Genomic DNA, 22,925 nt, shown 5'->3' with positions numbered 1-22,925 from the left:
TGCATAAGCATGAATAAAAATTGTTGCTAGAAGCAAAAATTTCTTGGAGCAACATACACAATTTTTATTAGAAAAAAATTACAAGCCATCTGCTAAATTCTCATAGACACTGCAATTCAGAATGCATTGCCTTGTAAGAGAAAAGCAACTGGCTTTTAGACAAACTTCTTTTCTAAACAGAACTGAACTACATGTTACACCGCCTCAGGTATCTTTCTGAAAGTAATATCTTTGTGGCGGTTTTCACCTTCCCCATCCTAATGTGCAACACACCACATGGTGCAGCCTCATCAGATTTTTAAATTACTTTATGTAACTTCTACAGTTTTAGCTAATAGGAGTGCAGAAATTCACAACATGGCAACTTTGTTTGGTGGTGCTTCAGAACAGAAATGAGAGATGTTACTTTTTTGTATTAGAACTCCCCAAAATACCGTGATGCAAGAGTATTCTGGGAATTATGCACACACACACAAAAATACACACCATTTCCTGTCTCTGCTCCAGATGTGAGCTCTTGCCCACAGGTTATGATTTTCTGGGACATTCATATGATGGATATGCTGTACAGGGATGAGGGAAATGATCCTCTCTGTGTGTATACATGTGTGTTTTGTGACCCTAAGGACTGCAAAAGTGACAAATTAATGAATATAAACCCTGATTAATATACTACATTGGATTATATATTTATGCTGTAACATACACTTTTTAAATCAATTTTTGTTCCCTGATGAGTGTTTATGCCTTGAATTGAGCTTGTTATAAACAGATAAACTCTTCCTAAGCCTGATTTCACTGCTCAGCATGAATTTATCTTGGGAATTGAGGATGTCCTTCAGCCATGCTGTAATCTTCTCTAAGAGCTAAAACATAACTTTTCATTTTAATATCCAGACCCTAGTGACATCTTATGATTACATGTGCATTTTAACAGAAGCAATGTTTGTGTGTCAGGCACTTTTGCGTCAAGGGCCTGCCTTAACAGGTCTAGTAATGATCTTCAGCACTTCACTTTGTTGCTTTTAAAGGAAGAATTTTAGCTGGTTGAATAGCTCAGTGGTTTAGGTAGCTGGTTGAGGAGCTGAAGGTTGGGAGTTCAGTTCCCCACTGTGCCTCTTGCAAGTAGAGCCTTGGGCAAGCTGTACAATCCCTGGTCACCCCCAGAAGAAGGGAATTGTGAACCACTTCTGAGTATTCTCTACTTTGAAAACCCTGAAAAGGATCAGCATAAGTTAGAATTAACTGGACGGCACATGATTATTATTAATTTGTGTTTAGCAACTGGATTTTTTATCATGCTACTAATAAAATCTTGTGTAGGGACGTGGTGGCGCTGTGAGCTAAACCGCAGAAGCTTGTGCTGCAGGGTCAGAAGACCAGCAGTCATAAGAGCAAATCCACGCGACGGAGTGAGTGCCCGTTGCTTGTCCCAGCTCCCGCCAACCTAGCGATTTGAAATGCGAGTAGATAAATAGGGACCACCTTGGTGGAAAGGTAACAGCGTTCCGCGTCTAAGTCACACTGGCCATGTGACCACGGAAGATTGTCTTCGGACAAAATGCTGGCTCTATGGCTTAGAAACGGTGATGAGCACCGCCCCCTAGAGTCGAGCACGCCTGGACAAAAATTGTCAAGGGGAACCTTTACCTTTACCTTTACTAATAAAATCTTGGTTCAGCCAAGCACGCCATTTGTGACTTATAATAATCTCTAGGACTTGGAAAAGAAGCAATAACAAAGATGGACAAGGGGAAGGCTGAATGCTTGTTTCATTTTAGAGGATGGAAAAGTGAAATGTGCTCTCACAACTGAGCATCTAGTGCAAAATACTTACAGAAGAAAAGAAATCCTACAGTCTAAGCTAGAGGGAAATGCCGTTCTTCAATTAAGGAATGAAAACAAAATCCATTGAGTTTGGATTTCTTTAAATAAACATTCATTTAGCACCTCCTGATGTGGGGGATAGAATATCTTGTGTAAATAACTCGTACATTCCCAAGTCTGATGATGTATTTTGGAAGGGGAAAATATACAAAAAATTAACATTGCACGATGGAAAATGAGTACATTTGAAAAATGCACACAAGCGTGTTCTAGCCAGTGGGAGAAATATATACATAAATGCATGCCTCAAAATATATATCCCAAAATTAATGCAGATTTTTAGAACAAAAGAACAAAGGAAATTGGGTATTATACAACATTTCACAACCTCCTATGTAGTGAAGATAGAAGAAGAGTACAGTACTAGAAAGAATAAGTGTCACATTTCCACATCTCAGTCCTAGTGACGGGTGTGACATTTGGGTCTCAGTCACAGGAAACTGCTCAGTGATTCTCTTCTGGTAGTGAAGAGGAGGGCTATGTACCTCCAAACATGTTCCATAACATCCAAAGAACATCTGCCCAATGTATTACCAGTGGACTGGGTACCTGGCTGCAGAGCTAGAGTTAGAAGTTCAGTTCCCCCCCCCCGTGAGTCTGAAGAGAACAGCCAGCCTGTATAGCCTTGGGCAAGCAGTCCCATGGCACCCCAAGAAGAAAGGTAATCCATATCTGAATATTCTATACCTAGAAAGCCCTGGAAAGGGTTGCCCTAAGTCAGAATCATTTTGACGGCACAGTATCATCATCATCAACAACAACAACAAGATCATACTTTTTATTATTTTACCTAAGAAAACAAACTGTGTACCTTCTCTTCTGTGTGTGCTCTATTGAGGGGTGAAAAAATCATCCCTATCATCTTCCTATTCACAGCCCTCCATATAAAATTGCCAGCCTCCAATTCTATGTGTGTGGTGGAAGGGAAAGGTGTGCATCTGCTTCTTGGACACATGATGCAAATTATCCACCTGTTAAGCCTATGAACCAAACTAAAGAAATGATGTAAGAAAGGCAGCAACATAAGAAAGATCTTTGCTCTCCTATAGAAGATGGGCAATGCAAACAGAAATGAATTAAAAAGGGGTGCAACTTTATTGGATATAGTTAACCTGCAATAAGCTTGATAGCTAGGCTCCTCACACGCACTGCAGCAGACCAAGGTTTCAGGTAAGCAATGGGAAAATCACAGGAGTAAACTGTCATAGGGTGGAACATCTTGTGGCAAAGCCTTAAGTCAACACATCCCATACGTGGTAGACAGAGCAGACAAAACTGACAGAGCAGACAATACTTGCAAGGGTATTGAGCCAATCTGTGCTCTTGCAGTGTGCCACTAGAAGCACTGTGAAATGCCTCCAGTCACTCCAACCTATACAAAAAAGCAACAATATTTTTGGATCATTTTTGGAAGGGCAGCCCTATTATGAAGCGGATGACTGTCTCATGACAGATATTAAGAGCCAGCAGCAAAGCACAGGAGGAGACGGTGTGCTATGTTCCATGACTTGCTCCATAAAGCTAGTGTGGTGGTTCACTTGAGGGCTTAGTTGAGACCAGGCTGTAAGTCTTGAAGGGAATCAGCTAGGGAGTGCAGCTGGAAGTGATGACTAATCACCACGACCCCATAGAGGTTTGGCTCCTATGCCAAATCAATGCAGGAAGCAACTGCTGTTTTTGGATGCTATTGTTTGTGGACTGCTTCGTGAAACTTCTTGACCATCAGACTGGATCTTGACGGGAGTGATTCACAACAGCTAACTGTATCTTTATCAGCATTATCAGCACAGTGTGAGCCTGCACAAACCATAGACTTATCAGCCACAACATTAAACTACTGGCAGGTGAAGTGAATAGCCTTGATTAGATTGTTACAGTGGCACCTGTCAAGGGGTGGGATATACCGTATTTTTCCATGTATAAGACAATACTTTTGTATAAAATCATTAGACTAAAGATTGAGGGTTGTCTTATACATGGAATTAAGCTGAGGAGAGAACAAAATGGCACATTCCTTGCCTCTGCAAACAGGCTGCCTCCGATCATGAGGCTTAGCTTCCTACAGTCAGGAGACAGCTTCTTCCAGTCACAAACCTTATGGAACTTATGTCAGCTGATGCTATACAAACCAGTTGGAACACACCTCATTGGAGGTGGAGCCCGTAGGCGGTGCTCAGATTCAACAGGGACTCAAAATGTCTGAGCATTCTGAGCCCAAGGCTCATTGATGTGTGTGGGGAGCGAAGGCTAGCTTTTCTGGTCTGATCATGCAGAAGAGCTATTGTAACTCCAAGTTCTGAAAAACGTAATTCTGGCCATGATAGAAAGGTGCCAGAACACACAGTGCATCACAGTTTGCTGCATACGGGGCTGTGTAGCTGCACACCTGTCAAAGTGTTCATGATGACCTCTGCCCACCGCCAAAAGTGCCTACAATGGGGACGTGACCATCATAATATTGTAGGTCATGTCCTATACAATGGGGACGTGACTATCAGAACTTCCACAGAGCAATGGAAGAAGGTTGCCAAGTCTGCTGAATCACATTTTCTTTTAAATCAGGCGGATGGCCAGGTTCATGTGTGTTATTTGCCTGGGGAAGAGATGGCAGCAGGATGCACTATGGGAAGAAGGCAGGATGGTAGAGGCAGTGTTGTGTTCTGGGCAATGTTCTGTTCAAAAACCTTCGGTGTTGACATTCAGGTAGATGCTACTTTGACATGTACCACCTACCTATAGATTGTTGCATACCATGTAAGCCCCTTCATGGCAATGCTGTTCCCTAATGAAAAAGATTGCTCTTTCCATCTATAGTTGGCTTTTTTACATGAAATGTGGCCACCATCTTGTTTTTCACCTCAGACAGCAAAATGTGTGAGGCTGGCACTGGTTTTTGGCACCCCTTTAACAAAATATTTGTTCTAAATACATTAAGAGTATTTCATATCAGATCCCAACCATCTTGTTCTTACATTTTGCTGCCCTATTTAAATACATTTCTGAATTCCCAAGTATTAGAGAGTATTCTCCCAGTCTGTTATGATAGATGACATTCTGCAGAATATTGAAAAAAAGAGAACAGTAATGTTACTCTTTAGCTTTTATTTCGTGCCAGCAGGGGCCATGCAGAGTACATTCCCTTCTGTTTAATTGCCTGCTTTCACATGGTGCTTTGCCTATTCATATATCTCATTAAGATCTGAAATGTGGATGTATGCATCTTTCCTGCAGAGAGAAGCATATGGTATATTGATATCTACTACTGGTGATGGATAAGCTCCTACTTGGACTTAATATTTTGGTCATGCTTCCTATACTTGTGCATGACCCTAATGTCCAAAGTCATTCATGGACAGTCCATGGTTAACTGAGAGATTACAAATCCTATCTTTCTGGACTATAGCTCCAAGAATATTTTCTGGTAAGCTCCGGAAACTCGATCCAAAAGAATAACATTCCCAAGCTTTGGATTCATTTTTGTTCATGAATTTGTACAAATTGGCCTGTCTCAGAAACCCAAAACCAATTTACTTTTCAATCCTATCTCAGTATTCCTTTTTTCCCTCTATCTCAGATGTATGAGGAGAATCACAACTAAATCATAATTTATAAGAAAGACATTAACTCTTGAAAGGTAAATGGAATTGCATATTACACTGGTTTCTGAACTACTTCACCCTAAGAATCCTGGGAATATTTCTGCCAATGGCACGGAGATTTCTAGCAGTGGAGTTCCCCATACCCTCTTCAAATGACAATATACAGAATTCTCTAGAGAAAGTCATAAAAGTAGCATTAATCTTAAGGCAGCCCATCTCATTACGTTGCAGTGGAAGGAAAAGAGATGAGAAGCAGGTCATGCCATCAGTTCTGTTGAAGGGGTCAACTGTATGTTATATATAATCCCTCACAAGATGAGGGGAATCTTGGAGTTCTCATCATGTGTGGTTGTCAGAGTAAGAGTTTACTCACCTCCTGTTATTTGCAGATTAGCTTGCTTTGTTTTCTGATTGGTCTTCAGAAGCATGTTCTTTTGTAAGTCTGCTTTCCCAGAAATACTAACGTGATTTCAGTTCTCATAACTGTTTATCCCTAATACATTGCTTAGCCCTGAAAGGCTAGCTGCATTTGGCTGGAGGAAAAGTCCATTGCAGGTTACAAGCCATGATGGGGATGTACAATCTCCAGGCTTAGAAGGAAGGTACCTTCAAATGCCAGATGCAGGGGAGGGGTATCAGGAGACAGCTCTCTTGCTGTCTCTTGTGCTCCCAGAGACATCTGGTGGGTCCACTGGACTAGATGGGCCCTTGGCCTGTTCCAGCAGGGCTCTTCTTATGTATGTTCTAATGGCTCCTCTTCTCTCTGAACATCCATTATAAGACTGCTGTAATTTGATCGTTGTGTGTTGTTTTCCTCTTCCTTTCCCATTCCTTTTTCCTTTTGTTTCCTTTGAAGACAAGCTTGTTAAGTCTGAAGGCAGAATTTATCTCTCAAGCCAAATGTACAATAGTAAATTGAGATTAAAACCATTGATTTTGGGATGTGTTGCACATTGCTCATTGATTTTGGGCTGTGTTGAAAAATATAAGGAAAACAATATGTTGAATGACAAGCAGCACAGGTTGCAGAGGGCTGTAAAGTTATGAGTAGAGAAAGGGGTATTCATATTTGTACACAAATACCCATCCACAGGTGGAGATAACGAGGATCCGGCCCCTGGGGCCGGCCCATCCATTCACGATTCCACCGCTGCCGCAAGCTGCACAGAGCCTTCCTATCGCTCTGTTGCTCACGATAGATTAGCCACTCTGCAACCTGGCAGAGAGGCTCGTCATCCTGCCTTCTGCCAGGACTGGCTAATCTATCGTGAGCAACAGAGTGATAGGAAGGCTCCGTGCAGCTTGTGACAGCAGCGTGATCATGAGTGGACAGATAACCATTTTAATCTCCACCTGTGGGGGGATATTCATATTTGTACATGAATATGAACACCCCCATCTCTAGTTATGAGAGTATGAACAATTTTAGATGGTGAGGTGTTTCTCAGATTTACCACATAAATGGTGTGCAGCTTCTAGGATGAGACTTTCCAACACATACGCTTCTTTTCCTAAGAATGTCATCACACGGCAAAACTCACATGGGTTTCAATTTGGATGACAGCTGCAGCACCAATGTGAGAATTCGATAAAGAGGAAATTCCAACAGGAAATTAAGAATCTGAAGTAGAGGGGAGATGAAGCTAATCTTGCAGCTAGACAATTCCCTTTCATTCCCAGGATTTAACAAATAAAGATAGTACATGGAGTAAGGCATCAAGTGGAAGATACAAAAAAGAATAGCAACATGGGGGTAGGGGGAAATAAATTACAGTTCTGTACTGACGATTCTTGTCTGGCTAAGATTATAGAACAAAAGAATTGCCCAGGGAATGTAGCAATTCCTTTAGTGCCTGCTTTTCTATATTTTTCAATATTATACTGACAATTTCATAAAATGATGCATTGAGAACTAGGTTCTTACATATGAAAGCTCATGCCAAATTAGTTAAGTGCTACAGGATTCTTTATTGTATAAAATGATCTGTTTTTATAGGCTTCTCTTGTTCATGTCAAATGTTCATTTTTCAGTATTAGTGAGAGCTAGAAATGTGGGCTTCTGAAGAAAAAGTTCAGCTGTAGCTCAAGCAGCATGAATTTTTCCACGTTTTCTATTAAAATTTGTACTTGGCCAAGAGAGAGAAGTGTATGTAGTTTTCTGAATAAGTGGCATCCCATGGTTACAGCCTGATCAGTTAGATCCATTGAGAGAGACTCTTTTAGAGCCTGAAAAGGAATTGCACTCTCAGGAGATTTCTGAAGGTAAACAGGAAGCATTTATCAATTTCGGAAATTGGGAACTATAACACGGATCAGAAACATGTATAAGCTTATCCCCTTCCCCACCCGTGTGCTGTATGGTCCCAATCCATTGCTCTATATCATTTAAGGTGGCTTTGTTGTTGTTGTTGTTTAGTCATTAAGTCATGTCCGACTCTTCGTGATCCCGTGGACCAGAGCACGCCAGGCCCTCCTGTCTTCCACTGCCTCCCGGAATTTGGTCAAATTCATGTTGGTAGCTTCGATGACACTGTCCAACCATCTCATCCTCTGTCGTCCCCTTCTCCTCTTGCCCTCACACTTTCCCAACATCAGGGTTTTTTCTAGGGAGTCTTCTCTTCTCATGAGATGGCCAAAGTATTGGAGCCTCATCTTCAGGAATTGTCCTTCCAGTGAGCAATCAGGGTTAGAATAGATAGGTTTGATCTCCTAGCAGTCCAGGGGACTCTTAAGAGTCTCCTTCAGCACCACAATTCAAAAGCATCTATTCTTCGGCGGTCAGCTTTCTTTGTGGTCCAGCTCTTGCTTCCATACATCACAACAGGAAAAACCATATCTTTGACTATTCGGACTTTTGTTGGCAAGGTGATGTCTCTGCTTTTTAAGATGCTGTCGAGGTTTGTCATCGCTTTCCTCCCAAGAACCTGGTGTCTTTTAATTTCTTGGCTGCTGTCACCATCTGCAGTGATCATGGAGCCAAAGAAAGTAAAATCTGTCACTGCCTCCATATCTTCCCCTTCTATTTCCCAGGAGGTGGTGGGGCCAGTGGCCATGATCTTAGTTTTTTTTTTTTATGTGGAGCTTCAGACCATTTTTTGCACTCTCCTCTTTCACCCTCATTAAGAGGTTCTTTAATACCTCCTCGCTTTCTGCCATCAGAGTGATATACATGCATATCAGAGGTTGTTGATATTTCTTCCGGCAATCTTAATTCTGGCTCTTTAAAGGTGCTTTAAAGAATAGCATAAAATGCCAACTGAACATAGTTCAAGTCTTTGAAGCAATCCTTATGAATAATCCAAATACGTATGGTGAAACATGGAAAAACCAGAGCAGGACAATTATGTGTAGCATTTCATCACCCTTTACATAATTGCCACTAGATGGCACTGTAGCTGTCCAAAAAATGTTGTCAGTTAAAGAGTGTCACTGACATCACTAATGACAGGCCTAACTGTGAGAAAGTCATCCAAATATCTCTCTAATTAATTCTCCCGAAAACCTTCCTCACTTCTGGAAATTTCAGAGTGTGCCTTGGTCTGACACTTATTTCACACTACAGGTTATCCATTTCTTTTGCTGGTTATGTTGAAGCTGTGTGCTTTGATCTCTGCTCAACCAATATATCTGTAAATATACTCTCAAACGTTTCCAAATGCTGTACATTTCCAGTAATTTGCTCTTCTGAAGGGAATCAAAATGGTAAGTGCTGTGCTGTTTTGGCAAGGGATGGGTCAGATGAAAAAAAAAATGCTAATATCTCTGATATCATCCTTCTCTCTTTTGTTCACAGACAAGTTCTCCTTATTTTGTATTGGAGAAAGATTAGAGAAGGATTAGCCCCTCAAAGAAGAAAAAGCTTCCTGCATGCCAACAGATAACAAATTATGTGATACTGTATTTCTATGCACACTCTCTCCAGTGATCTGACTCAATAAGCAGAGACACCATCCTAGCGTAGAGATGCAATCAACTGGCCTTTACATACAGTATTCTTTTCCTTTCTGTCCCTTTATAAACATCATATAGCCATTTCACTTTTATTGGAGGATCCAAACTGACCATTTAATTCAAACACTCCAGGACCAGATTGCTTTTCTTTGGAACTGGGTGCAGGACACTATCTGTTCCGCAGTACTTGATGTTACACTAAAATACTTTCACATGCTGGCAAAGACATGAATTGATTTTAATGACAAATGAAGAAGTTAACTGATCTTCACAGAAGGCATTGTCCCAAAGAAAGAGCATGAGTTCTTAGTCCACATGTTCATGACCATGAAAAACACTATTAGTTTTACCTAGGGATATGCCATTTGGGTTTTCTTTTTTACTTCAAGTTCCATAATTCTCCATTGGAAGGCTTCATGGCCAAGCAGCTCTAGGTTTGTGTTTAAAAACGAAGCTACCTTGGTTCTTGTTGGGAGCAAGAAAACAGACCACAAAGCCTTCCAGCATAGACCTTTCTCCCCAGTGGGCTACATTTAGGTATCTGTCCATCAGGAGGAACTCCCAGACTGGAGAATTGTGAGGTTTGTAATTTAAAGAAAAACCAAAACTGTACATCCCTACTTGTTCCCAGTGGTGTAATGCTAATGGCTTAACACTCAGCAGTGAATTTCCACAAGCTGTGAATGAGTTGTAGATATGTTGTGTTTCAAACCAACTATGTGATCCTGTGCAATAGGAAATGTCTTCTCTGACTGCCCAACTTGCAGCAGTTTGCCACTGAAAGTTATACCACTGGTGTTAATGTTGATGGAAATATACAGTGGGATTCCAGTCAATTGGAATCAGGTGAGAATTGTGTTGGCCACAAATAAGAATTTCCATCCCTAATTTGATCTTCTAACCACTGAGTAAAGTACTAGAATAGCCAAGTATAAATGAAGTAATGTTCCACATTTTGATTTCACATATATGAATTTCTTGAAACTTTTTTTATTCTTTGTTTACTTTAAAAAGAGAAAGAATGCTAGCACATCCATTATTCTTGAAACTTTTCAGAAAATGCCATTTATTTATAGAAACAAGACATGACACAAATTCAGGCCTGTGCCCATATTAACCAACAATAAAGCATGTGTATTGGCTTCTTTTACTACTGCTGTTCTGTTTCCCTAGTCTTTTCAACCATGAAATCCTGAATTAATTTCTTCATTAGAAGATTGAAATATTGCTCCATTTAACGTAAGATCTTTAGGTCCAAGGCTTTTCTTCAGAGATGTGTCATTCTGCATTTGTTCGATTTTGGTTCCATTTGTTCAGAAGGCTTGCTGACAACTATAGTAAACAAATTAAATGGCACTTTCATGGCTCAGAGAACAATGCTTACAAGCATTTAAAGTGATGCTAGGCAAGAGGGGGAAACTCAAGTTTTTGACTAATCAAAATAAGTATACTTAAAAAGAGCAAAAATGACATGATCTTACTAGGTACAATCTCAAAAGGAAATAAGCTTGACATAAAATAATGGTGCTTGTAAACTGATAGGAGTTCCTTGCAGGTCTAAATTTCAGCAAACTGCAGAACTGGATCTGCAAACTGTTCTGTTAATAAAATGTGCCATGTGTGTATCATCATACAGGCATCACAAAGTTCATGGGCCATACCATATACAAACTCCCCCCATTCTTGTAGCTCCTGAAAACTACCACCACCCCACCTTTCTGGATACACAGAGATGGAAAACAAGTCATCAAGAGAGAGAGAGAGAGAACTGCCATTCAAGGAATTATGTTTTTTTTTTCCCTTTAAAACAAGGCACATCCCCCATGTAGTGCTGTAGTCATAAGTATGGAAGGGCAAGCATTCATCACATCAGTCCCCATAACCAGCTACATTGCAGGATGAAGCTCCAAAATGCAGGCAGCTCAATCACTCCATCTCAAAGGTCTGCAGAATTGGTCTTTTGTAAAGTTAATGTCTCTTAATTGCCCTTTCAAGATTAAACTACCCTAAACATTTGCAACCATTTAGTTTTCCTGGGACTGTGGACTGGTTTCATGTTCTGACTTGACAGACAAAATGCCTTAGGCCGCATCTCTTCCACATGAGCAACAGAAACTGAGAGCTCACTTTAGATTAGGGTGAGGGGAAGACACAGCCATTTTCACATACACCTAAATACATAGGGCTATATGGAGCACATGGAAGATGGAGCCAAGTGTTTTGTGCTACCCCATAAAACCAATGGTTTCAAATTACAAGACAAGGAGACATTGGCCAGAAACCCCTTGCATAACTATGCAAACAGTGCAACTTTTGAAGCCAACTTGCCCTAAATTCAGAAATCGTCATAGAAATTATAAGTTGCACACTGATTCTTGCAAGTATGTTAATGATTGTGATTTGTTAACTTAAGGCAATTTACCTTCACAAGTTACAGCATTCGTGTTACACCAGCATAACTAGGCAAGGGGAGTTGAGTAAAAATTAGGAAAAATCTCTGAGAAGAGTTGCTTGCTAATGGAATAGATTATTTCAGAAGGTGGCAGATGCTCCTTCATTGCAAGCAGAAATTGATCAATCAGGAGTGTTTTATTTGTAGATTCCTGCATTGGCAGGGACCTGGACTGGATGACTGGTGTGAACCCTTCCAACTCACAACTGCAGGATTCTATGATAGTGAGATCTGTAACTGGATAGGGCTGCTGGATCTCTGAGAGCTGAACAGAAGATGGGACTTACACAGGATTTTAAAAGTCTCACCTATCAAAATTTCCTGTTTCACGACTATAGAAAGACAAGATGTTCCATTGCCTCTGCTCTCTATAGTCTGCACAATCAGACCAAGACAACAGTGCAGCCTTCTTGAAAAGCTGTTGACCACAAATGCTAACAAGGAAGTTAAAGACCACTGCTGGCCCTAATCATGGAATTACAATCCGAGCACAGCCTGAAATGAAGTTTTCTAACACTGTGCTCCTGAACAATGAGAACCCATTCAGACCTCATAATTTGTCTTTACAGAATAATACTCCTCCAGATAAATCCAGAGACACCCAGTGTGGTAGTGGGCTAGAGTGATGGACTAGGACTCAGGAGGCCTGGGTTCAAAATCCCAGCTCAGTCATGAAAACTCACTGCAGGAGTGGACCTAGTAAAATCACTCCTTAAATACCTTATGTCACACACTCCCAGTTCCCCTGTTTGTTCTTCCACACAACCCAGGTCCACTTTCGGGTATGACATTTACTTTTCAACCCTTTTTGCTGCCACCAGAGGATTTAATCCTCACTCTATCAAATATGACTATTAAATCAGTGTTATTTAAGTGTTTATAAGTAAATCATATAAAGTAAATCATGGATGGTCTTATTTTATTCATTCAATCAACTGTGCTTTGATAACATTTATATTTCCTTACGTATAATCATGTTAATCAAGGTATTTATTCATTTCTTATCTTGTTCTCTATCTCTCTATTCTTCTCTAACACAATACTGGTCCTAATTGCCTAAACTGCTTCTCTCAAACTGATATCCTTAACTGAAGTTCCTAACTGAAGTCCCTGACTCTAACTCATATCCCTAACTCCAACTCCTAACTTCTAACTGATCTTTAACTGTCTTCCATTCCTCTTATATTTCCTTAGTTCCGCCTCTTCTATTGAAACATTGGTTGATATATCAAGGTTCCATTGTGATGGACAGGAGTGGCTACTGACCTGTCTGTCACACCTTAGCTGTCTTGAAAACCCTATTTGGGTCACTATAAGTTGGTTCTGATCTGACAGCACGTAGCAAGATAAAATCCATAGATTTGCAAACAAATAGAGATATTACTGCTTGTCCTGCTCAGGGTTTGTTCCTAAAATGAACAAAAGAAGAAATAACATATTCTGCATGATATTGAATATGACATTGTGAAACCACTCAAATTATCTCAGCATTAGGCCATGCAACTATGTTTTTGCCAAGTTACTCATCTATCAGTTCAAAAACTGTCAGCATAAGTACTCCATAACATTTCCAAAGTTACTGTCTTTGATTATAGTTCCCAGAATCCCACAGCCAGTGGATTCTGGGAGCTGTGGTCCTAAAACCTAACTGTTACAATCTATGTAAAAAGATTACAAATTATTAAGTAATATGTTTCCAGACTCTGTGTCGTATGCCAGAAAGCATTTTATCTGATGGGTTGTTTTGCTGTTGTGTAGCAATTTCATGGCACAGCTTCTCTATCCATCTAACAGTGCTACCAACACAGGGCCACAAAAGATGCTGTAAGATCCCCAGTGGTAAGCAAATCTCAGTCAGATCTTTTAATCCATAGTGGCAGAGGCTTGTTTTGGAGTGGAAGACTTTGAATCTACTAACTCAATCATCCACTAGGTGGCAAGAGCGGTACAATTAGGCCACTCAAGTTCAATGTGCATCTCCAAGTCTTGGCTATCACTGGTCTGACAGAAGAAAATATCCAAGAAGCATTGTGAGGAAGATAACACTTTTTCCAGTTGGGAATGGCATGGTCAAGCATGGTCCTGCTGCAGTAACATGTCTGAGAAAAGATGACCACCAAACCTGTGTAGTTTGAACCACAGATGTATAAACATCCACTAGAACAATATTTGGGACGTGGTGGCGCTGCGGGTTAAACCGCAGAAGCCTGTGCTGCAGGGTCAAAAGACCAAGCAGTCATAAGGTTGAATCCACGCGACGGAGTGAGCACCTGTCGCTTCCAACCTAACGGTTCGAAAGCATGTAAATGTGAGTAGATAAATAGGTACCATCTCGGTGGGAAGGTAACAGCGTTCCGTGTCTAAGTCGCACTGGCCATGTGACCACGGAAGATTGTCTTCGGACAAAATGCTGGCTCTCTGGCTTGGAAATGGGGATGAGCACCGCCCCCTAGAGTCAAACACAACTGGACAAAAATTGTCAAGGGGAACCTTTACCTTTACCTTAGAACAATATTTGAATTGGCACATATACATTTTTTTAAAAAAAGACAAGGATCTCTTTTTTATATATGTCATCTTTCCTCCAAGAAGCTCAAGGCAACATACTTGAATTATGTCATAATATATACATCCTGGTCCCCACCGTTGTTGAAATTTCCCAGAGATTTTACTGGTAAACATGGCATGCACCTTGCTTCCCAAGAGAACCCTAGGACAGCTAATAATATGATTCTGATAAAAAGCATGTGTGTACAGTGTTTCCCAGCAGAATCACCAACAATATTTTTTTTTAAATAGCAGTGGCAGAAAAACCTCTGGTGGCAGGTTTTCAGCAACAGTGGGAGGATACAACAACACAGATTTGGGGGAGGGGGCAATGTGGGCCCTTAGCACCAGGAATTTGCTCTTGCCTGCATTGTGTCAACATAACTAAATTTAGAAAGAAAGAAAAAACTTTAACAAAGCAGGCAAGCCTGGAAAAAAGTAGATGTCATTCTATTTTCGATTTTAGCAAACATGAACTGGGCTGGGAGGAGGGAATGAATGAAGCCAAGCAAATTAGCTCTGCCAGTATACCCCACCACAAAGGTGCTTTCCCTCATGTGCCTGTGAAATTCGCAAAACAGCGATGGTATTCCTTTAGGAATTGTTGCATCTTGGAGAGAAACAGGCTGGGAGATCAACAAAGGAAATAGAGCAGGACAGGAGGCAGCTAGAAGGAGGTAGCTGTGTGAGAGAAAGAGCCTGGGCAGCAGGCCTTCCAGAGAAATAATGCTGAAGATTCACTGCAATTGTAAATAACTGTCAAAAAATAAATTATATGTATCTAATGAGAGACTCTAACCTAGGTGAAACAGGACACAAATGTGCACTTGCTATCTTTGTTCTTCTGAGCTTAGGGCATCAAATCTAGGTGAAACACCTCATATTCTGCAGCACTGCATGGAGATTTAATAAAGCTGCATTTTTTTTTCTAAATTGACACAAATGCTGTAAACCACATTTTCTGTGAGGAACAGCTTTCAGATATAGACACTATTCAGTTTACTCAGAAACATATCAATTTAACAAGAGCTAAAACACGAAGCATTGCTGCAATCATAAATCGCAAAGGTTTCAAAATGAATCCCAGGATAATTGGTTTTTAATATCCTCAAGAACTTTGAGCTAATATAAAGTCTGGAAAATGTGACAATAATATTATAGTACATTGTATCAGGCCTTGCACTTAACCTACCTGAATAACAAGGCCATTCTCTTCCTTTACATACTAAGAGTTATAACAGAGCACCACACATTAAACATGGTACTCAAAACACAGATTGGCTAGCTTTTCTGACTACAGTACTTTGAAAGGATAGCAGCATCAGATGCTTAATTACGGATGCTGCTGAAAGAGACATTAAATAAAATTAAACTGAACAACTGCTCTGTGTGAATCACAAAATTTTGAAATCTGCACCATTTTTTGTGAGAACGAATGCAACTTACTGAATGTTTGATATTATGTTAGAATGGTTAATTCTGGACCAATGTAGCAAGAATTATAGGTATAGTAGTTCTGAACAAAGTAAATGCATAACAGTTGATTGGAGGCAGAAAATATGATGCTAAACACCAGACTTTAAAATTAAAATCCTCCTTCATTAGACTTCATTGAGGAAATCCTTCTCCCTTTGTCTTCTTTCGCATTTAACGAAATGAGACTCACAGAGCAACCATGAGGCTGAAGATAAATTGTTTTGAATATCTCTAAAAATTAGCCCAAATTAGCCCATTTTGATTGGTGGAAATCATGAGCCTCATTTAAGTCCAGGTTTTGCTTAACTTCAGTTTGAACAGACATCTTGGAAAGCCTTCATGACCGGAGCCCTCCTCATCACCTCCACTTTCTTCAGATCCACCTCACCGTTGTTAGCCAGGTTTAGAAATAACACATTACAACTGATGAATTTAATCTCAAAATGTTGCTTTTTGGAGTCACATTGCAGTAAGAGTTCATTTTTCAAAGTGGCATAATATCTAGCAACTTTCCTTCATGTCATGAGCCATGTCTACGTCTTTTACTTGTCGCTTCTGCTCATTACTTTAGCAACGAACAGCGAGTCACATAATGCTAGTATTGTTCCCAGATCATGCATCCATTCCAGACAAATAGACCAAGAACAAGTCCATAATAGCAAATGTGGCTTTTTTTTCCTGACAGCTATCGTTATTTATCTCCTCCTTCTTAGAAGGAAAAGAAAATAAATGAGCAAATAGATGGGGAAAGTGGCATTATCAAGTGTGTGTCTGTGGTTAGTGCAGAGACCTCACTAGGATCCAGTCATAGTGACCATGACCCTGTATCGGGTCAGAAGGTTAAGAAGTATCAATTCCCACTGAATATGGTAACAGGAATGTTCATACTGTAACTGTACTCTGGATGAGTGTGAGGTTAATGCTAACAGTCATTCCTTCTTCCCACAGACCACTGGGGACTTCTGTTCTGTGCATGGGGCTTAGATTTTTACCCAACTACAATTCCCAGAAAATACATTATGTGAGAGGAGCTGTGACCATTTAACTGGCTGAAAACTAAAACAAATGTTGTCAAACGGCTTTTTTTGGGGGGGGGCAACAAGAGATGTGTTACATTAAATAAATAAATAAATAAATAAATAAACGTGTAGTGTAGATGCCCTTTTTGTCTCCATCTAATTGCACCACAGATCATCTGGAAGGAACAGAGAGATGGGGGGGGTTCAATTGAGGGTCATGTAAAGGAGGAATTGAGTAGAAAATGTTACATGTTACATGCACAGGAGAAAAAAAGAACAAAGTTCAAAAGCAGGGCATTGCCCTTACATTCTATGTGGACAGCAATGGAACTGGATGGAGCTACAGGATAGGCAGCAGGGATTATTTGATTCCTGAAGGTATGCAACTCCCTAACAATAGGTTGTCTGGTATCAATTAGGTTTTCAAGACAAAAGGCTTGGTGTGTATCTACTGCTGGCCCATAAACAAGGCCACTGGAGCATATCACAGCTCTTTTGCCTGGGAAGCAGAGATTAGGAGCAGCCAGGTAGGCGCTCTTTCCAGTGCCTGCACACGCAATAACAGGACTGTGTGTGATTGCATAGCTCAAGGGACAGCGGATGGCAGCACGGCCAAATCCAGGCAAAGGAGGCATGGGTGATAAGAAGGGACTTTGAAAGACTGTACTTAACTTTTTTGACATAGGCAAACAGCAGGCTTGGGGAGCCACATTATATGAGTTCTGTACAACAGCCTATGAACCTCTCATTTGTACATTGCTGTCTCTCCATAAGGGACAGAAGGGGCAGGATCTTTATTTGTAGAAAATGATTGTCATTCTGTTTATGGTTGTGCTGATTTTCATCAGCATTAGAAGTACTGATTTACAAGCTTGACTTACGACTTTTCCAGCATGATTTCTTTGAAAAAAAATGTTACTGCAAAGAGATGATTAATTTTGTCTAACCTAACCTGCTATTTTAGTGTTAGTACAGATATGTTTATCATCTCCCTCAGTGCTCTACGGGTAAACACTGGGAAGTACAAAGAAAACATCACAGAGAAGCCGCACTATGTTCCTGGAGAGAGAGAGAGAGAGAGAGAGAGAGAGAGAGGGAGGGAGGGAGGGAGCAAGGAAGGAAGGAAGGAAGGAAGGAAGGAAGGAAGGAAGGAAGGAAGGAAGGAAGGAAGGAAGGAAGGAAGGAAGGAAGGAAGGAAGGAAGGAAGGAAGGAAGGAAGGAAGGAAGGAAGGAAGGAAGGAAGGAAGGAAGGAAGGAAAAATTTTCCCATCTCTGGAAATAATTCCATCTCCCAAAAATCAGATTGAAGTTGTTGCCTGAGATGGCACAGTGCTGGGGCAGGGTGTGTGTGGCAAATCATCTTTCTGTTGCCTCAACCAGCTGCTTGCACTGCCACCAACCTCTTTCTCCCCATGCTACCCTTGCTCAACTCCATAGCTCGGTCTCTCCTCCTGTGGCTTTGTGAATTCTTGCAATCCAAGGCATTATGACAAAAAGTTGCCAAAATATTGCCTCTCTGCTGCCCCCAACCTTCTCCACCACCCTTCTGGTGACTTCATGGAGGCAGAACATCTTTTCCCAACTCTGGTGGTGGGAATGCTATAATTTTCTCCTTAGAATTACATAGATTTGTAGTTTTGTTGGGACACAAGAATGCTCATTAATTCTTATCAACCTATTCCTTATTCACCCAATGTAACTGAAATCTTGTATTCAATCGGGGTTGAGTTTTTCCCACCAATTTGGTTAGAACATACATACAGAGTGAGCTCAGTGGCCCACTTTGGACAGGATGAGCACCAAGCTTCATGCCTGGATGAGGACACCATACAATATGTGTTTATGTAAGTACTGCTTGTGATAACTCAACCCATTAATATTTTCTCTGATGGTCTTCGTGACAGTTCATAGGACATGGAGAGGTTAACAGCTTCAATGTCATAGTACTGATGCCCATGTGAAACTACACTACATTGACATGCTTGCCAAATCCTCTTGGTACCAACACATAATTGATCTTTTGAGGGGTGGGGGGGGGGAAAGCATGCATGTGAAACGCACAGCTCAGAGATGACAAATATGACTTTTTGGACTAAAACAGGATGCTGACTATATAAAATACATAACTAAATAATATAAGCAAATAATCTCAATAGGTCAAATGACCCCAAAATAAATACATATACTCTTCAGCACTTATGTAGAGCAGTGGTTCTCAAATCTGGGTCCCCAGATGTTTTTAGACTGCAACTCCCAGAAATCCTGGCCAGCACAAGTGGTGAAGGCTTCTGGGAATTACAGTCCGAGAGTAAGCGAGGGGACGGGCACTGCGACCTAATAACTGATTCAGCCCTGAACTGACCAGCCAGTTTTGCTGGCATAGAAATAGATACAGTGATGCTTCGACTTATGAACGTCCGTACATACGAGAAATTCGACTTACGAACAGCTCTGTTCACATAATTTTGCTTTGACTTGCAAACGGAGCTTCGACTTACGAACAAAAAAACGCTGAAAAAGTGGGAAATGCACTTTGGACTGCCTAGTACTGCCTGGTACTGTAATTTTAAAATGCAAAAATTGGTTTAAAAGGTGATTGGTTTGGTTTAAAGCTGCTTGGTTTTAAAGGTGTTTTGTTTAAAAGCTGTTTGTTCCCTCCCTCCTTTCCTGCCCTTTTTTTAACCTTAGGTCATCTTAGGTTAAAAAAAATTCTCCCCCTAGTGGCAGAGGATGGATTAAACGCTTTTGCATTTGTTCCTATGGGAATAAATGATTCGACTTACAAACCATGCCTCGACGTAAGAACAAAAAACAGCCAGAATGGATTAATCAGTTTTCAGTGCATTCCTATGGGAAATCCTGATTCGACTTACAAACATTTCGACTTACGAACTCCATTCCAATACGGATTAAGTTCGTAAGTCGAGGCACCACTATATAAATATACTGATGTAGATGGAAGCTAGTTGAGTATGTGACACCTGGAAACTGAGAGCTCATCCATGCATCCTAAAAGTTCCTGTCTAAGGGCATGGTTATACTATTAAAATGAATTAGGCTGGGGTATTTGAAGTCGGTTTAAAGTCGCATGGTTTTGGGGTTGATGCGTGCATCCTCTTGGGAATTTTTTTATTCCAGTTATAACTGTGCAGTATATCAGCAGAGGGGGATACACAAGGCTTCAAGTGGTTGAATTTCAAAATGGTTGAAATAATAAATGCACTTGGGTCCCTCAGTGGAAACAAGGGAGAGTGGGATTGGAATGGAAAACTGGAAGATCAAAGAGAGTGAGTCAGTGAAATAATGTTATAGAACAACTCCCCTTCTTAAGAAAGACAACCTCCCTCTTCCAAAAAAAAGGGGGGAAAAAAGAAACTGAATGGATTGCAGGATTACCTCACCAGAGAGTGGGAGAAGCAGCAGCAGCCTTGATCCAGCCCCACAGCTTGTAGTATGTGTGAGAAATATACACACAGCTTGAGATGAAAGCACCACTCACAATAGCAACCACGTTGGCATCGGTCTCTAGTTGCAGAGGAAAAGTTTCCTATGACACAGTCCTGGTTGGCCTGTTCACTTGCTTCTACACCTTGTTTTCCACCTTTCATCTGTTGGAAGCCGAGATACTTGGTGTGAGACAATTTTTTGAAATGTATTTCAAAGTGCCATAGCAATAGATAAGCAAGGTACGAGAAGATGAACCACCAGTAAGGCAGCTGTCAGCACTTTCCAGCACACAAGTAATACAGCAATAAAATTGAAGCAGATAGGAGGGAAAGTAGGAGTTCAGACTGTAGGATATCCTGTAGTCTGAAACGCAGGTAATGCTGGCATCCAATAGCTGACAAACCCAACCAACATAATTTACTCCACCACAGGTGTTCACACATGCCAAAATGATTCAAAGTAAAACATATTCACAATCAAGTTGAAAGAAACAACCACTTTGTGGCTGTTTAAAATACAGTACCTCATTTTCGGCTTGGTTGTATGTCATGCTTAGCTGTTCATCATGTAAACAGATTGTTTTTAAATTGATTCCAAGCATGCTAAACCCAATGTAAATCCAGGAGTATTTCAATGTGTAACTGCATCCTAAGAAAGTGTTTAGTTTCCCATTGATTCAGATTAGTTCAGCAGATCCTACATCATATTTGAATAAATCCTTCCCTCTTCCCTTTTGCTGCCAGATTTGTTGGCTTGTTTTAGAATTATGATGCCCTGTTGGCTTCAGATCTGTTATCTCTTTCTGATTCCTTGATTCCAATCCTTGTGGGAGCCATGGAAGTGTCTACACTTAGGACTCCCCTGACATAAATTCTGGTGTAATGTAATGAAAGGCTGATTAAAGCTAAGTCTCTAAATAGGTGTGTGTGTGTGTGTGTGTGGAGTTTTTTGCCTCTCTCCCTGTGCTTCATGCCTGACAAGACTGATATAAACAGGATGCTTTTTTACTCTGCAAGAAAAAAGGAGCTAACAGCTCTAAGGTCTCATTTAAACTTTGCAGAAAGAGTGTTAGGAAGAAATGTACACCATCTTCTTCACATACAAAGCTTCCATTAACAAATCAGGCTAGAAACGGAGGAAAGAAACAAGGGATTGAGACAAGGTGGAGAATGGGGGCAGCAGAATGAGCTGAGGTGGAAGAAGGAAGAAACATGGCTTTTGGAGATTTAGCTCCAAAGGAAACAAGTTATATTCCGGAAAAATAGAACAGGATACATGCTTGGGCTGAGTGATTCTGTATACATGGGGTTCATTCCCACCCACATCAATCCAAGCCACACATTTAGCCAGATAGATTCTATAGGAGGCCTAAGGACAAAGCCAGAGGCATTTTATAGCCTCTGGATCCTGCCTCCCAGCTGACATCACATACATGGATCCACACACTGACACCAGCAACATCCCTCCCCATTTTGCCCATATCTGTCCCCTCTTTGACCCTGGAGATGGCGGGGTGCGATGTCTTCCTACTTACTTCCATAAGTAAATGATGCCAGAATCAGATTTATAGTAAAATATTTTCCTGGACAGACAGAACTTAGATTTAAAAAAAATGATCTGCAGAATTGAGAAAGAAAAGATATATGGATTAATAAATAATGAGACAATATAGGTTTTCATCTGAAAAGCTTATTTTTCTCTGTGCACATAAAATTTAAATTAACGGTCTTTCCATCTTTCTTTGAAGAGGTGAGTGGAATGCAATAACTTCCAATGACAAACAACAGCGGCACATAGTTGTAAATATAATTCCCCTTCAGTCTTCATGCTAAGGTATTATCGAATTAGCAAATATATCTGGCCTCACCTAGATTATGAACCCATGAGACTTCCTTTGCGCCAGCGTCCCCTCTCCTCTCCCTCCACCCTAGCCTTAGAACTAGAGGGAGGCAAATGGATGTACACACACCTAAAGTTGTGCTTCCCCTCATTGTTTTTAAACTCTTTAATTTTTGACATGACAGAGAATAACAGTCTCCGTGAAAAGAATGACAGCTTATTTTAAGAAGTACAGTTCTGCAAGTTCACCCCAAAATGCTATGTACTATATAACCCTACGTCGTTAAGAGTAAAGAATGCAATACAGCATGTTCAATGCAAAACCTTGGCTGGATAGCTCATCAAGGTGTGACTAGATGGCCTAACTGGATCAGGCTGGATTGGGCTAAAGAATGCCACTTAAGGTCACATAGAGGTATGGTGTTCCATTGGGGATGGTCCTGGCAGCCACATGCAAGGATTGCATGGTTTGGGGGCAGAAAAGCACACTGAACCTCAAGCAATCCTGTTTAGTCCATCCATCAACACACTTAGAGTTTAATTTACTTTTTTTCGGTGTGGAAACGACCCTCCCTCCATCTCTCCTCCCCCACAAAAAGCCTCCTCAGTGAAAAGTCCCTATTCCTCAAGCTGAAATAAACATCTCCCCCAAAAACCCTGTCTTGTGCCCCCCCCTCCCTGGTTCTCCTCTCTCACTTTTTTTCCTCT

Source organism: Pogona vitticeps, chromosome 1 (genome assembly GCF_051106095.1).
Source record: "Pogona vitticeps strain Pit_001003342236 chromosome 1, PviZW2.1, whole genome shotgun sequence".
Lineage (NCBI taxonomy): Eukaryota > Metazoa > Chordata > Lepidosauria > Squamata > Agamidae > Pogona > Pogona vitticeps.
This window is presented reverse-complemented; position numbering follows the sequence as displayed.